The sequence below is a fragment of the Myodes glareolus genome, chromosome 26 (assembly GCF_982192425.1).
Source record: "Myodes glareolus chromosome 26, mMyoGla1.1, whole genome shotgun sequence".
In the NCBI taxonomy this organism is placed as follows: Eukaryota; Metazoa; Chordata; class Mammalia; order Rodentia; family Cricetidae; genus Myodes; species Myodes glareolus.
This window is the reverse complement of record NC_142051.1, coordinates 38,610,089-38,625,807: the sequence shown is the minus strand read 5'-3', so window position 1 is coordinate 38,625,807 and position 15,719 is coordinate 38,610,089. Positions and strand designations below refer to the sequence as shown.

The following is a 15,719-nucleotide window of genomic DNA, read 5'->3' as shown; positions in this document are numbered from 1 at the left end:
AACATTAAGACTTTGGGACCTGTTCAGAACAGCAAATCATCAGAATTCCAATCTCAGACCCTTAGAGAGAGGGCCCTAGCTTTTATTTGTGGCCAGCATATCGTCATTAATTTCATATGAGCGAAGAGTTTGGAGCTTGGATAATGGAAAGTATGCACTGAGCTAACACAGTTTTGAGACAGATGTGAAGTGTCTAGTGATAACTGGAATCAAATATATGTGAATCTCCATGAGAATAAGGCCTTGGTGTACAATCACTAATTTAATATCTTGACCAAACAGGTATCAAAATGATTGAGATCGTAGTCATACTCTGAGCGTGGTACTAACACATTTTGATCCTAGATAATTTCTCACTGCCTTCCTGCCTCGGAGTTCCTTTATTCACAACACAATGGTAGCTGATAATGTTTACTGAGCGATTACAGTGTGTCCTGCTGTATTGTCCCCACTTACGGATGAAGAAACTGATGTTTAGAGAAGCTAAATAACCCTTCCAAGGTCACACGGAGGATAACTTGACAACCCAGACCAGAGTTTAAGTCCGTCTGACTGGACAGCAGGAACTTGCAGACCCTGGGTCCCACTGGCCACTCCAGAGCCTCTGTTTCCATCCCCAGAGAATGACTTCAGGTTGGGTCACCTTGAGGAGTTTCCTGGTTTTATAATTCTGAGAATCTTGTGTTCTGAATAGAACGTGTCTGCCCTAAACTGTGTTACCACTAAACAGCGAAGAAAAAAGAAAAGTTTTCCATCATCAAACCTTGAAGATTTCAGAGATTGCCAGGAGCCTCTCTAAGAAATGAACTTGACATCTCTTTGTACTAGTCACTGAATTACCGCAGTCCAGCTCCCGCAGGGTTCTAGTCAACAAACGCATTGTATTGTGCCTGAAGCGTCATTAAGATACACCAGAGTTGTGATATGAGCATCAATCAATTTCTCAGAACTAAATGGATCTGAAATTACCTCCTGATAGTAATAGCAAAGCCATTTTAAAATCTCAACAGAGAATAGTTGAGTTAAATACTTCTCTATTGCCTACAATGAAACTTAGTGGGGAGAAAACCCTGCCTATTTAGAAACCATTCCTCTGTTCTTCGGGGGCATTTTTTCTGGTTCGCTCCCTGTTTGTGTTTATTTTGGGTCATTTACATGAAAATTGAAACTTCATTGTTTCTTAGAATATCATAAAATCTCATTTGCCTTCTTGGTGGAATGAATTTCAGGTCTCGATCTAGTAACACAACCTGCCTTCACTGGCGCCCTTGCAAAGATGGGAGCTGTTGTCTGGGACTGTTGTGTTGTGACTTAGGAATTTCACCAACTAAGTTGAGATGAGTGCATCTCAACCACAGCTCATTTCAGTCTAACCCCCGCCCCCAATGTTTTCTTTGCTTTTAACATGATGGTGGTCTAGCCTCAAGTCCCAGTTTAATCAAGTTCTTGCCAGGGGACATACTTTGAGGACATAGATGTTCTTGAAAGTCAGTGTACAGTAATAGTATTAGGTTAAAGCGTTGCAGATCAAAACTTAACCCAGTTTAATCTTTTATTTGAGAAAAAAAAATTTCTGCTCGGTAGTATGCACGCTAGTGGAAATGAATTCCCGATGAGAAGATTAGATCTTTGAGAAATGTTTTCTTAAGTGCGGTTCACTAACAGAGATGGCCAGGATGTGACTCCTACCTTCACTGCATTGAGAGCTCCCTGGAGGGGAGCAATGTGTAAACACGTGATTCTCCTGGACCGGGAGAATCATCACCTAACGTGTGTCTTCCCACTGCCACCAGCCTAAGGCATCCTGATAAATAATCCCGAAAATAAAGTTGAGGTCTGCTGAAGTCAGCTCATTAGGGCTAAGAACCTTCAGCATTTGCATGCCTAGCCCAAGAGAACTGCATAGTGTTTCCATTAGGCCATGAGGTGGGCACTGCCCTTATCCAAGATGCTTGGGCCCCGAAGTAATCGGAATTACAGTTCTTCTCAGTTTATTTATATATGCATAATGAGATTCTGCTCCACGTGCACCTTGTACACAAAGCCCAAAGATAATGTTATGCAGTATTTTATAGTGTACCATCCTTTTTATTGTAACCCATTACACAGAGAATTTTCCATGTGTGCCATTGTGTTGACATTCAGAAAGTTATCAGGGTTTTGAGTCCGTGGAGCATCATGGTTTCAGATTAGGGATGCTCAACACATGTTACTGTTGCCTTCATTTTACACATTAGAGCTCAAAAACCAATGGAAGATTAGTAACTTTCTTCAGCAATCTCCATGATTAAGCACATCCTAGATTTGCAGTAGGTTATAGCGTGTCTTGAGTTTTATACCAGCTAAAGAGGTAGGCCCTTTATGTGTCTAAGAAATAGCTTCAGGAACCCTAAGCCATCCATGATGTTAGCACCGACCAGATTAAACCATCTGGGTGCAGATATATCTAGTAACGTGGGATATACTCCAAGGCATTAACATAAACTTTCAACAACATTCCTATCGCTAAGTTGGTTTTCTCCCACATGCCTAACTTCTTGATCAGGAAAATCTGAGCAATTTCCCCTTCCCAGAGGCATGGGGAGTATTTGATATTTACAACTGGCTGATTTCTATGTCTGTCTAAACCCATCCATCCATCTCTAAGGTCTCCTCAAGTTCTGAAATAGAAATCATGTTCATTTTGTTCCTGGTGTTTTACTGTGTGTATTATTTCAGTTAAAAGTCTGCCGTGATAAACTAGCATGTTAGATGGCAGTTTAATCCGCTTTATTATACAGTATGGAATAATTTCTTTGTTTGCTCAGGTGAAACTGTCTTTTTTCCTCTTCTGGAGAGTCTTAAGATGTTTTTAACTAATAGAGTTGATTTTTAATAGACTGTTTTTTTAAGCACAGTTGGCTTTACATGAAAGTTGCAAGAAAGGAGCAAATGCTTCTTGTATACCCCCAACTGTCTTAGTTAGGGCTACTATCGCTGTGATGAAACACCAGAACCAAAAGCAAACTGAGGGGGAAAGGGTTTATTTGTCTTACACTTCCAGACTGTAGTCCGTCACTGAAGGAAGTCAGGCCAGAAACTCAAGGAGAACAGGATCCTAGAGGCGAGAGCTGCCACAGAGCTCATGGGGGACAGGTGCCTCTTACTGGCTTGCTCATTATGGCTTGCTCAGCCTGCTCTCTTATAAAACCCAGGACACCTGCCCAAGGTTGGTCCTACCCACAGTGGGCTGCTCCCCCCGCCCCCGCCATCAGTCACTAATTAAGAAAACACCTTATGGCCAGATCATTGAGAAAGGCCTTATGGCATTTTCTTAATTGAAGTTCCCTCCTTTCAGATAACTCTAGCTTGCATCAAGTTGACATAAAACTAGCCAGCCTAAGTTGACCCCTTGTCAACCTGACACAGAAACACATGAAGTCATAACCTTTCCTTTCTCGTTCTTCCCCAAGATCGCTCATCAATATCAACATCACGACACACACGTTCCACGTTGTAAACGTCACACCGCCTTTAAAAATTCAATTTCTTTAAAATCCAAAGTCTTAAAATTCAGTCTCTCAACTGTAGGTTCCTGTAGAAGTAAAAAAAAAAAAATAAGTTCTTTCCTACTTCAAGAGGGAAGAATCAGGACGCAGCTCCAATCTGAACAAAGCAAAACCTAACTCCAAAAATGTAAACAATTCAATATCCAATTATCTAGATTCATGATCTTCTGAGCTCTTCCAAGGAGCTTGGGTCCCTCCTCTGGGTCTGCTTTCTCTAGCACACATGGCTTCTCTTCTAGACTCAGGCTGGCTCCATTGCTGGGGCCGTTCTTGGTGGTCATCCCATGGGACTGACATCTCAAAAATGGTGGGGTCTTTGGCTACAACTAGGCTTCACTTTCACCCGTGGCCCCTCCTGGGCTCTCTCCAGGGGCTCCAACCCTGCACCCGGTGCCCCTCAGCTGCTCTCCATGACCCTTCCACTCCATCAAGACTGGGTGGCAGCTTCTCTGTGCTCTCGGGGAACCCTTCCCAGATTCCATCCACTCAGTGATGCTGATTTCTGAATCACAGCCCCTTCTTCAGTCCCGGCAGACAAGAACCACAGATTCTTCACACCAAAGGCCCAGCAGAGTCTTTGCTTCCTTCTGAAACCTTCACAAGCCACCAGGGTTCTCTTGTCTGCGCTGGTCTCAATGTTCTTACCTTCTAAGCTCCTCCAGAACAGCTCACAGAGCTCTCGATACTCAATGACTTTTCTAGCTCCAAGTTCCAAAGTCCTTCCATGATCCTTCCCTAAAAAAACATGGTCAGGTCTCTCGCGGCAATCCCCTGCTCTCTTGATATCAGCTTGTTGTAATTAGGGTTAGTTACAACGATGAGGTATCATGACCGAAAGCAAGCTGGGGAGGAAAGGGTTTATTTGGCTTACACTTCGACACTGTGGTCCATCACTGAAGGACGTCAGGACAGGAACTCGAGGAGGACAAGAACCTGGAGACAAGAGCTGTCATGATACAAAGGCCATGGAGGGGAGCTGCTGACTGGCTTGTTCAGCCTGCTCTCTTATAGAATCCAGGACCAGCACCCAGGGATAGCCCCACCCACAATGGACTAGGCCCTCCCCCATCAATCGCTAATTAAGAAATTGTGTTATGGCCAGATCTTACGGAGGCATTTTCTCAATCGAGGGTCCCTCCTTTCAGATGACTTCAGCTGGTGTCAAGCTGGCACAAAACTAGCCGGCACACTAACCCACACGTGTGCGTCCTCCTCCATGATCAACAGACAAGCGGTACACTTGTTACAGCTGGTGGGCCACACTGACACTGTAAATCCCTGGGTCCATAGTCGACAGCAGGCCTCACCCTTGCCGCTGTCCATCTGTAAATCTGGACAAACTGACAATGACCCGTGCCTGCCGTTACCTTCCACGGGTTTCTCCACCCCGAAGTGCTCTGTGAGAGCTGCTTCAGACCGACAGAAAAGCGGTGCAGGAATTACCGGGCTGACATGCACCCCCTCCACAGCTCCTGAACTTACAGCTCCCCCTCCTGTCAAACTCCTGTGTTAGTGTGGCTCAGTCGTCATCATTAGGGCCAGTCTGATGTTCGGTATTAACTAAAGTTCGCAGTAGACACTGGCATTATCCTTCCTGGTAACTGAGTTCTACAAATAGGTAACGACGTGTCTACCATTTCTTCTTGGTTACTCCCACGTGTTGGAAATTATACAGCTGCTATAAATAGAAACATCTGTACCCGGGTATTTATTGCAAGATATTTTTCTCTGGGTGCGAACTCTAAATACTGTCCTTCTTTTTCATATGTGTTTAGTGAAGAATCAGTAGAATCTGCCATTGAACGCTGATGATTTATTATGGAGCGAAAAATGCCATTTCTGCTTTGTCTTCTGAGGTTTTGTTTAATAAAAGCCTGACATCTGAGAGGCTTGGGCACTGGGGCAGAGGGGCGGTATTACTCCTTCATAGTAGCCAAGCTGCTCACTTCCTGTGTTCTGACAGATTTGCAGACATATTACTTACTGACTTGTGGAGAATCAGGACAGATCTCTCTTTAATCTCATCAGTCACTTAATGCTGCCTTTTTACGTCAGTGGTCAGATTCTCCAGCTGAATCCATGCTTTAAGAGTCAAGCATCATTTCCTAATCACAGAGTACTAATATGATGCCCTTTCTGCAGCATTCACCATAGCACAGGGCCTTCTTGGTGTCTTCCTCACATGACACTGTTTAAATGCCTGGTGGCTCGTGCTGCCCCTCCCCCTTGAAAGCAGGGATGGTGTGCCGTGCCTGTCTCTGCTCTCTGCGGCACCTGCTTTATCGTGATGGTTGGATACAAGGATGCGTGCAAAGAGCCTGCTTCCATCACAACTCTAAACATGCTGGGTGGTGGTGGTGTGTGCCTTTAAATCCAGCACTCAGGAGGCAGAGGCAGGGACTGGCAGATCTCTGTGAGTTCAAGGCCAGCCTGGTCTACAAGAGCTAGTTCCAGGACAGGCTCCAAAGCTACAGAGAAACCCTGTCTTGAAAAAAACAAACAAACAAACAAAAACCCACCAGCATGCTGGCTTCTTCCTCCAAATATTTGGGGGGAAATGAGTAAATTCATGGGCAGGTTTACTTTAGATTCTTTCATTTCTTTTCTCACCCAACTCCGTAGCTGGTGCCCTCCCACTGCTCTGGGTTTGTTTCTATGTCCATAGTACAGAAAAGTGTCTGCTAAACTTTAGGAATCCTGTGCTTTCATTTCCTTGTAAAGCCCATTTCCAAAATGGGGGGGAATAGATGAGAAAGAAGCTCCTTACGAGACGGTGGATGCCACTCGGCAGCTTTTTATTTGGCTCACTGGTCCCTGAGTCAACCACAAGTGGCTCTTTTCAAACACCGTCCATGGGACTGAATTTCACAAAGCTGTGCGTGTGTTGCCTTGACTGTACTGAGATGTCAGTTTGTTCTGTCTTAGTGATCCCCACTCTGAGGATTCCACAGCATTCGGTGCTTGATGAGCCAGCCTTAGTTCTGGCCATGTTCTGTTTAATTCTGCCCCTCTGGTCTTACCTCCACCCCTGTATTTTGCCCCGGAGTTCAATCATCATGAGCACACAGAGCCCCGTGACTTCCCTAATTAGATTAATGATACCGTTAGAAAACATAGGCCATTCTAGTCAACGTAATGCTTACTGCGATCTTTTTCTCCAATCCCACGGTTGGCGGTCAGCATTACTCACAGGTGTTTGTGGTCTTGGAAACTGTCTTAAGAGGGGAACCAAAGAGACTAGGCTAGGGCACAGGCTTTGTTGGTAGCGCACTGGCTTTGTAAGCGTGAGGACTTGAGTTCCTAGGCCTCCAGCTCTGGGACATAGAGATAGAAGGATCCACGGAGCTCAGCTGGCTCGGCAGCCAGTCTAGAGGAATCGGTGGGTTCAAGGTTCAGTGAAAGCCCCGTTTCAAAGACAAAAGGTGGAGAGCAGTTGAGGAAGACACCCAACATTAGCTTTCGGCCTTCACATGCACACATGCACATACACAGAGAGTGGGGGGAGAGAGGAACGAGAGAGAAAGGCCTACTTTTTAATGAGACTAAGAGAGAACAAGGACCTACTTCAAGTTTTTTTTAAGTCAAGAATAGGCAGGCCTTGGAGCCTATCAAGATTTTGAAGCCTTCATGTCCCAAAGCCTTTGCTCTTTCACCACAGGTCCCCCTGAATCCAGTCTCCTTAATTTGTGTCATTTGCAAACATTCAAGCTGGAAGCACCTCTAAAGGGTGACTTTCCAAATATGTAAGTTTCTGGGGAATAGGCGGTGCTTTGGTCCAAGCATGGCTATGGTCTTTGCTTTTTCCTGTGCTTTCAAAGAAACAACAGCAGAAGGAAGCTGGGAGATTTTTTTTTTTTAAGATAGAATGCCTCCTTCCTTAAAAAGTACTCTGCGATGAGTTCCTCTGTCTTTGCACAGATCCTTCTGGGGGAAACCGCGATCTGCAGAAGGTTTTCAGGAAGATGTCTTAGGAACCAGGATGCGAAAACGTTAAAGGATCTATTTTAAAGTTCTGTTACCGAAATTTCAGGGAGGAATCCTTTTTTTCCTCTCATTTTGTTTTACATTTTGATGTTGGACACTGAATCCAGGGCCTCTTGAGTGCTGAGGTTTGCATTTTAGATCATTATCTTCTGAGGGAATCATGGAGCCTGGTCCCCATCATCCTCTGAGGCCCGTTGGACTGTTTGTGGGGAGGACTGAGCCCAAGGCCTCTCACATTACTGATAACTACCAATGAGCTACTTCCCAGCACACTGAAAGATGGCAGGTTTCCTTCCTTCCTTCCTTCCTTCGCCTTAATCTCTACTTGTCTTAAAGTCTCTTTCTGAATATGTTTAAGTGAACATCATCAGCCACATCTGGCAACACCTGCACTGGAGAGACTGGAGCAAGAGGATCAAAAGTTCAAAGTCATCCTGAGCTATAGCAAGTTCAAGACCCTGTCTTAAATAAATGAGGCATCTTGGACACAAATGCATCGTGTGTCTACGGGTCACTGTTTAACTTCTCTGCTGTCAGAGCCTCATCAGAGCAGCCTAGTGGGCTGGGGAAGAGAACATCCTAAGATCCTCTGATTACCAGCACTGGCTGAAGTCCACCTATGTTTACTACGTGCCAAACACTAACTTCTCTGGTCTGATCTTCTCATCTGTACCAAGAGGATGCTGCATGGACCATCTTAGAAATGAAGGAACTGGGCAGAGAGGCTAGCTAGCTCCAGAGCTAGGGAGAAGCAGAAATAAGTCAGGAACCTAAGCATATCCTCCCATGCCACTTTGGGGTTTGTTTGGTTTGGTTGTTGTTGTTGTTGTTGTTGTTGTTGTTGTTGTTGTTGTTGTAGCGTGCTCTTACTGTGTAGTTCAAGCTAGGATCCGACTAGCGAATCTCCTACCGCAGCCTCCTGTTGGTTGGAACTCTAGGCATGTGGTGCCGCACCCAGCTGTCCTCCTGTGTTCTGTTAACTGCACTGTGAGGCCTCCCAAAGGATGAGCTCAACAGTGGATCATAAAATCCAGGTGGACACACACACATGCTCATGCATGCATATATACACATACACAAACACACACACACACACACACACACACACACACTGCTGAAGTTCTGTTTGCAAATAATAGATTTAAAGACTCGACCCAGCACCCAGCTTTGAAAGCATGAGGACCTGAGTTTAAATCCCCCACCTATGTAAAAAGCCATGTGGGTGGTACACGCCTATAATTCTGGCAGTGGGAGGCAAAGACAGAATGATCCTAGGGCTCGCCAGCCAGTCCAGTCACAGTGAGCACCAGGTTTAGTGAGAGATCCTGTTTCAAAAAGGAGGACGGGGAGGAGGACAAGGATGAGGAAGAAAAAGGAGAAGACAGCGAGCAATCGATAGAGTAAGACAACTAATACACACATGTTTACACACACATATACCACACACGCGAAAATAAAAGCAAGGTGGACAGCATCTGAGGAAAGATAGCCAAGGTTGTCAGACATGATCCACCTACACGTGTACACACACACACAGAGGGCTCAATAAATTGGCTTGTTAAGTTCAAATCAGTTTTTAAAATTTTAACAAAAAAAAAAGTCTTTTTATTGCCCAGCAATACAAAGCCATAGTTATCGGCTTCCAAAAAAGAGAACAGAAGGAAGAAAGTAAAACAACTAATTTTCCCACCCCGGAGTGGTAAACATCCCCCTGTTAGCACCTCGCTCACGTGTGATCCTTCAGAGTGATTACTTAGGCACTCCTGGGCATTTCTTTTTCACTAAAAACTGGAAATGTTCTGTACCTGTTGTTTTACGTTCTATTTTAAACCACAGTTATATTTGGGGTTTAAAAAAACACGTATTTCAGTACCTCTCTGTTCTCAGTATCACTTCTAGTGCTGTTCCAACCCTTGGTTAAAGCAGTTCTCCAGCCAGTTCCTTTGGTGAGTGTGTCCATTTTCAATGGTTTTGAAATTATCACCAGGATTCCCCAAAAGTGCTGACTACTTCCCCAGAAAAGTCATTAATTGAGCCAAAGGGCAGTCCCATCTAGAAACTTTGCAGAACTAATGCCAAGTGGCCGTCTGGCAAACTCACTTCAGCTGACACACTCAGAAGCAGTAAGCAAGCATCCCATGCTCTCTCTCAGGCTCCTGTGCTTATTCTATTGGCTTACCCCCTCCTAGCTGAGAGAACTGGGAACTTCACGAGAAGCCATGCATCCTCGGTGTGCTGCCTAGTCTTACCATTATCTATTCTGGATGTAAATCTATTCTTTATGACTCTTATTTCATGGGAAGAATGATGTGAGCTCTCACAGTCCCTGGGAACCATGAAAGGATTAAATAATCCTTGCTAATTGCTCTCCAGACCAAGAACTGTAGCTAAACGCTAATGGCAGATTTTTGGAAATCGCTTGTCAAGCGCTTTGATAAACTAGCTGCTTGGCGTGAACACGGGATGCTTCGCGAATGGGATGACGTGCATAGCATTGGAGCGCAGCCCTGACAGGGACGTTCAGCCACACTGATCAACTGCACTTTGAGAGCAGACCGCTCCTCAAGTGTGGGCCCCAGACCTGCAGTCTCAGCTGCATCTGAAAATTTGTTAGCATTGCAAATGCACAGCCCCCCCACCCCGCCCACTTTCCCCAGCCTCTGGGAGTGGGCCCAATAAGTCAGTCATTTACCAGGTAGAATTCAGATACCCTCCAGAGGTAGAGAGCCACTGCCTTGGTCCCCTGGGCCTTCCACCGAGGATCCTGTGTAGGTCAGCTCTTCTGGGTAGATGTCTTGTGTCCTTGTGTCTGGAGATGATGGGCCAGGCTTAGAACAAAGAGGGCATCACCTTGGGGCTGGCTCGATTTGGGCAGGACTTGATGAGCTCTGAGGCAGTTCACCCTCCCATCAAGGAGATGTGTTTGGAGTGCTCCGGTCACTAGGCTAGGGTCTCTGTTCCCTCAGCCTTCCTGCCAGAGTTCTCGGGACCACAAAAGCTCCCTGTGAAGGCACCTAGACACATTTCTCAGCCAAATGAGATACTCACGAGTGATGCTCGAGAGCCCAAACTATGTTTAAAGAAACACAGAGGGATGAATTCCAGTCTTCACCCTGCCTGCTAAGAAGCCCTGCCTACTTCTCTTGGTGCCTGCACCAGGAGCCAGGGTACAGTGGCAGAAAGGAAGACCAAGCCCTTCCCTCCTTGAGGCAGAAAAATCACCTATCACTGCAACTCTCTCTACCTGAGGAGCTCTCTTGATAGAGAGCTCCCACATCACATTATCCCAAGCTTGGGGTAGCCATGGCTCTATCCATAGCAGGGCTTGAAGGTTCTCTATAACCCAGTTTCATGTATTTGACACCCTTCAGCTTCAGGAGCCAGGAGAGTACCCTATGAAGTGACTATATAGTATCTATGCGTGACTTGGGGGGGAAAAAAAAGCCAACTCCATAGGGGTAAACATGCTGTCTACCAGTGGTCACGAGAAAAGAATCAAGATGGGGGTGGGGGGGGAGTCCTCTAGGCTCTGGGGAAGCAGAGCTCTTGAAATTCCAGGAGGGGGGGAGACAAAGAGAAAGCCTGTGTCAGCATGGGAGGCCCAAGAAGACTTTCCCCAGAAAGCAATCTCGGCACTGATTACCCTGTAAAACCCATTACAGGGTGAGAGTTTATTCTGAATAACTATTTCGAGGTCTGCTTTGTATGCCCCACCCCCCACAACCGAGCTAGTTTTGCTGCATAAACGATCAGGATTCTGCCTCCCATAGTTTCCAATCATCTGAAAGTCGGTGAAGGCTACCAAACATTGCTCTTCCGCCTTACTGAGATGTACTTGAGGGAACTGGTTATCATCACTAAGCTTTGTAACTGAAGGAGAATGGTAGATGGCAAAATAGTTAGGACTCGGGACCCAAAGTCTAGTTAGAGAGTGTTCTCTTCCCCAGCTTGTACTTCAGATATGCTGTAAGCAACCGGGGTGTTGTGAGAAAGGATGTTGTGGACTGGGGAGGTGGTTCATGGCGTGCGTGCTTGCTGTCCAGGCGTGAGGACCTGAGTTTGGATCCCCAGCACCCACATAAAAGCCAGGTGTGGCAGTGCACATCTGTAACCCCGGCACTAGAGGGGCAGAAGTAGACATACTGTGGAAGCTCACTGCTCAGTCAGTCCAGCCAAAGCAATGAGTTATACGTTCCGTGGACAACCTGTCTCCAAATAATAAGTAATAGTAAGAAGAAATACAAGGGCAGCCAAGAGAGACACCTGATGCTGATGCTTGGCCTCCACTCACGCACAGATGGGTGAGTGCACCTGCCTGTCACACACACACACACACACACACGAACAGGAGGAAGGGAGGGATGGAGGGGGGAGGAAGACTGGCTAGCTGAGGGACTCTTTTGCCTCTTTCTGCTGCTCTTGCTAAGGGACAGATGATTCTTACGAGGTACACAAGCCTCACTCTCACCGAGCCTGATAGCTCACCACCAAATTGCCCCCAACCCCGTTGTGAGCTGCTCTGCGCTCACACACGCTCAGGAAAAGCATGCTCTGAGATCAGTGAGTCCGTGCACTCAGCAAAGGTATTCCTGAACTGTTAGAGCAAGGCTCAGGAGGCTGAGGGAGGAGGCTTAGGAACTCAGGGCTAGCCTGAGATACACAGATGAGCTACTGAAAGAGAAAGAGATGGGGGCTTGGGGGCAGCTAGTGGGCAGTCTATGTGGATACATGTTTTGCATCCACCACCTGCAGAAATATTTGCGGCAAATATTGCAGCTGTGCTGGGTGCATTTTATTTCCTGCCGTTGTCCCATAAGCAGTACAGAATAACAATGACATATATTGTTTCCATTGTACTAGGTATTGTAAGTAAGTGATGATGTAAGATACTGAGAACAAGTGCATAGGTTACTGCAATTAATGCCTTAGGAATCCAGATTCTAGCATTAGTCATTCTTAGACCACGGGTTCACAATGCTGTTGGGGGGAGGCTGCTTGTTCATCCCAGTCACCCAGAACCTACATAATCATGCAGAAACTATATTATTTAAGTCACTGCTTGGCCTATTAGCTCTAACTTCTTACTGGCTAGCTTTTACATCTAAATTTAAGCCATCTCCATTAATCTGTGTATTGCCATGTGGCAGTGGCTTACCAGCAAAGTTTCGGCATGTCTGTCTCTGGTGGCAGCTCCATGGCATCTCTCTGACTTCACCTCTTTTCTCCCAGCATTCAGTTTAGTTTTCCCCACCTAACTCTGCTCTAACTTATCAGCAGACCAAGGCACTTACTTTATTAACCAGTGGTATTCACAGCATAGAGGGGAATCCCACATCACCTCCCCTTTTCTGTTTAAATAAAAAGGATGGTTTTTAACTTTAACATAGTAAAATTACATAAAACAAAACAGGTATTAAGCAAGAATTATAGTTACAATATTTTTATCTACTTTGTCTTTTATTATAAGGAAAACTATAAATTCTTCAACTCCATCAAAGATTTCAAAAAGATATATTACCTAAGTAAGTAGGAAGTGCATTGTAAGCAACTTCCAAAACTCTAGAATTGACAGAGACATCTCGCTGTCTGGACAGTCACCCAAAGTTCTTCTGTACCATTGGAGCATCCATCTTCAACCGATAGGTGTTGTAAAAGGAGCGGCGGGCCACTTCCCACCACCCGGCTAGCTTTGCCCAAAATAATTACATGGAAACTGTATTCATTTAAACACTGCCTAAACCATTAGTTCTAACCTCTTATTGGCTAACTCTTACATATTCTTTTAACCCATTTCTAATAATCTGTATCGCCACTTGACTATGGCTTACCGGCATGAGTTTAACCAGCGTCCATCTCGGGCCAGAGCTTCATGGCATCTGCCTGACTCTGCTTTCTTCCTCCCACAATTCTGTTCTGTCTTCCCCGCCTACCTATGTTCTGACCTATCAGGCCAAGCAGTTTTCTTTATTAATTAACCAATGAAAAAGCAACAGATAGATAGAAGACCCTCCTACATCATATAGGCCCATAGTATCCAGCAGATTATTTACATGAAACATGAAATTTCAAAGACAGTTCCACCTATATTATCAGTTTGTCAGTCAGTTTCTTCTGTGTCCTGCAGAATGTCTGCAGACTCTTTTATGAAGCAGGAACCCAGAAGGACAGTCTCACCTTTAGGCAAGTTCAGCAGTCATTTCTCTGTGGGTCCTGCATTTCCAGTTCATATAGGATAACATCAAGCAGTCCAGGCAAGGGCAGTTTCTTGCCCAAATGGCTAGCAAACTCCATAAAAAGCCTCTTTGATGCCCATCTTCCTCTTAAAGTAGATTGGTGCTGCCAGGAGCAGATGTGTCTCACTGTCATAAAAAAATCCTAAATTCTTGAACATTTTAAATGCCATATTCTGTAGTCTTTGAAAGATCTGAAGAATACTTATATAACTGAAATATATTGTTATATATCTAGAAAACCTAACTAACATGACCTCAAGCTTGACTATTATATATAACTCTCTATTAACCTATATTTCTTGATTATACATTACATTTTTAAATGGGCTGTACAAAGACAATACCTTAATCAAGAGCAGAAATATACATATAATAAAATTGACCTTAAATTTGTATCAATAAAGCAAGATCCATACCAATGCAAATCTCTATAACATATCCCCCTTTATATAATGTAAAGAAACATTTATAAGCTCTATTTGGGAATTTGGGTGTCGTTTTTTAGACTACTTCCTGCTCATCGGTGGCACTGTTAATCAGGTCTTTCATGGTGTATCCTGTGTGCTAGGTTCATCTCAGTCACAACAGTTGGGCGAAGTAATTTTGGGGGGAGTGTTCACAGCAACCTTTCAGGGGATCTTGGTGCATCAAACCATATTGATCTGGAAGCAATCCACAGGTTCTCATTCTCTGTGGAAACAAAAGAAAAACCTCTTTTCCAAAGCAACATATCCTTAGACTCAAATTTTAAAGTCAAGATACCTTTACATTGGTTTAGCTTAGCAGCCTACACAGTGAAATGTCTCTCTGTACTTAGCTCCTTCACAGTCAAAAAATTCAAAGAAAACACAATATACATAATTCAGACTCTCTTTGCATATTCCATCTTTACATGGCTTTTTCTTTTTTACTTCTTTTAATCTATGACTGTCTGTACTCTGTCTCTTTAAAGACTTTACCTTTTCTTTAAATACCATTTACTTCTTTTTATAACTGTCTATATTCTTTTTCTTCTCTGTCCCAAGCCTGCGTACATTTATCCAACACTGTGACCCATTTAGAGGTCTTTTATGTCTGAATCTGTCCTGCTGTGTATCTGTAATTCTTTACCGTCCAGGAGCGCTTCTTAAAACCTTAAGCAGCAGCATCACTAGGGTATTTGTGGCCCTGCCTGTTTGCTCTGCACAGTCCCACGTGGTGGAAGCCCGTTCACCACCTCTGCAAGCCGTGCATATGGCCCCAGTTCCAAGTACACAGTGGGTCTATATTGAGCCATTAAGCAGTTGTAACACACTACTTACAAACCCCGTTTAAATGCTCAATAGTCAGACCTCATCAGAGTTTGCTCTGGCAGCAAAGACCAGGAAACTATAGCCGTTTCAAAACAGCGTGAAGGTTTTTTCCTACCACTGAATCAGGAAAACCTCTCTTAAAGGAGCTGCAGCACACTGTCAGCAAAATGTTGGCTACTAAGAAGCCATGCTTAACTCTGTTCTTTTGTGCCTAGAATTCCTTTTTAAGCTTTCTCGGGTTTTTTAATGGATTTTAGTTGGCCACGTGCGTGCCAGATGAAGACGGCACTTAAAAGAAATCCCACACTAGCTCAGAATTGAGTATAGTAGAGGGTTATTTATTTAGGGGTAGACTCAGATTACAGTCCTCTGCTCGAATGGGGAACAGCAACCAAATCCTGCAGCCAGAAGAGAGGCCAGGAGCATGCTTTACATCAGCATATATAAGAGTCCATGCCCAAGTGGGTGGGTAACTTAAAGGCTACTGGTCACAGGAACTCCTGCAGCACAATGCTGAGGAACCATTCTACTTATTTCAGAGCACGTTTTAAGGCTGAAGTCAAAGCAGCAGAGATGACTTCTGACCTGGCACCAAACAGTTCCTACTTTATATTTAAAAACAAAAATAAGTTGGAACGGTGGCTCACACCTGGCATGCCTGC

At 44.7% G+C, this 15,719-nt stretch overlaps 1 protein-coding gene across 23 annotated transcripts in view; it reads left to right on the top strand.

Annotated features, from left to right (window-relative positions):
• The window catches only part of Anks1b (ankyrin repeat and sterile alpha motif domain containing 1B), a 953,532-nt gene that overhangs the window by 904,145 nt on the left and 33,668 nt on the right, over positions 1 to 15,719 (top strand). The window lies entirely within an intron of this gene.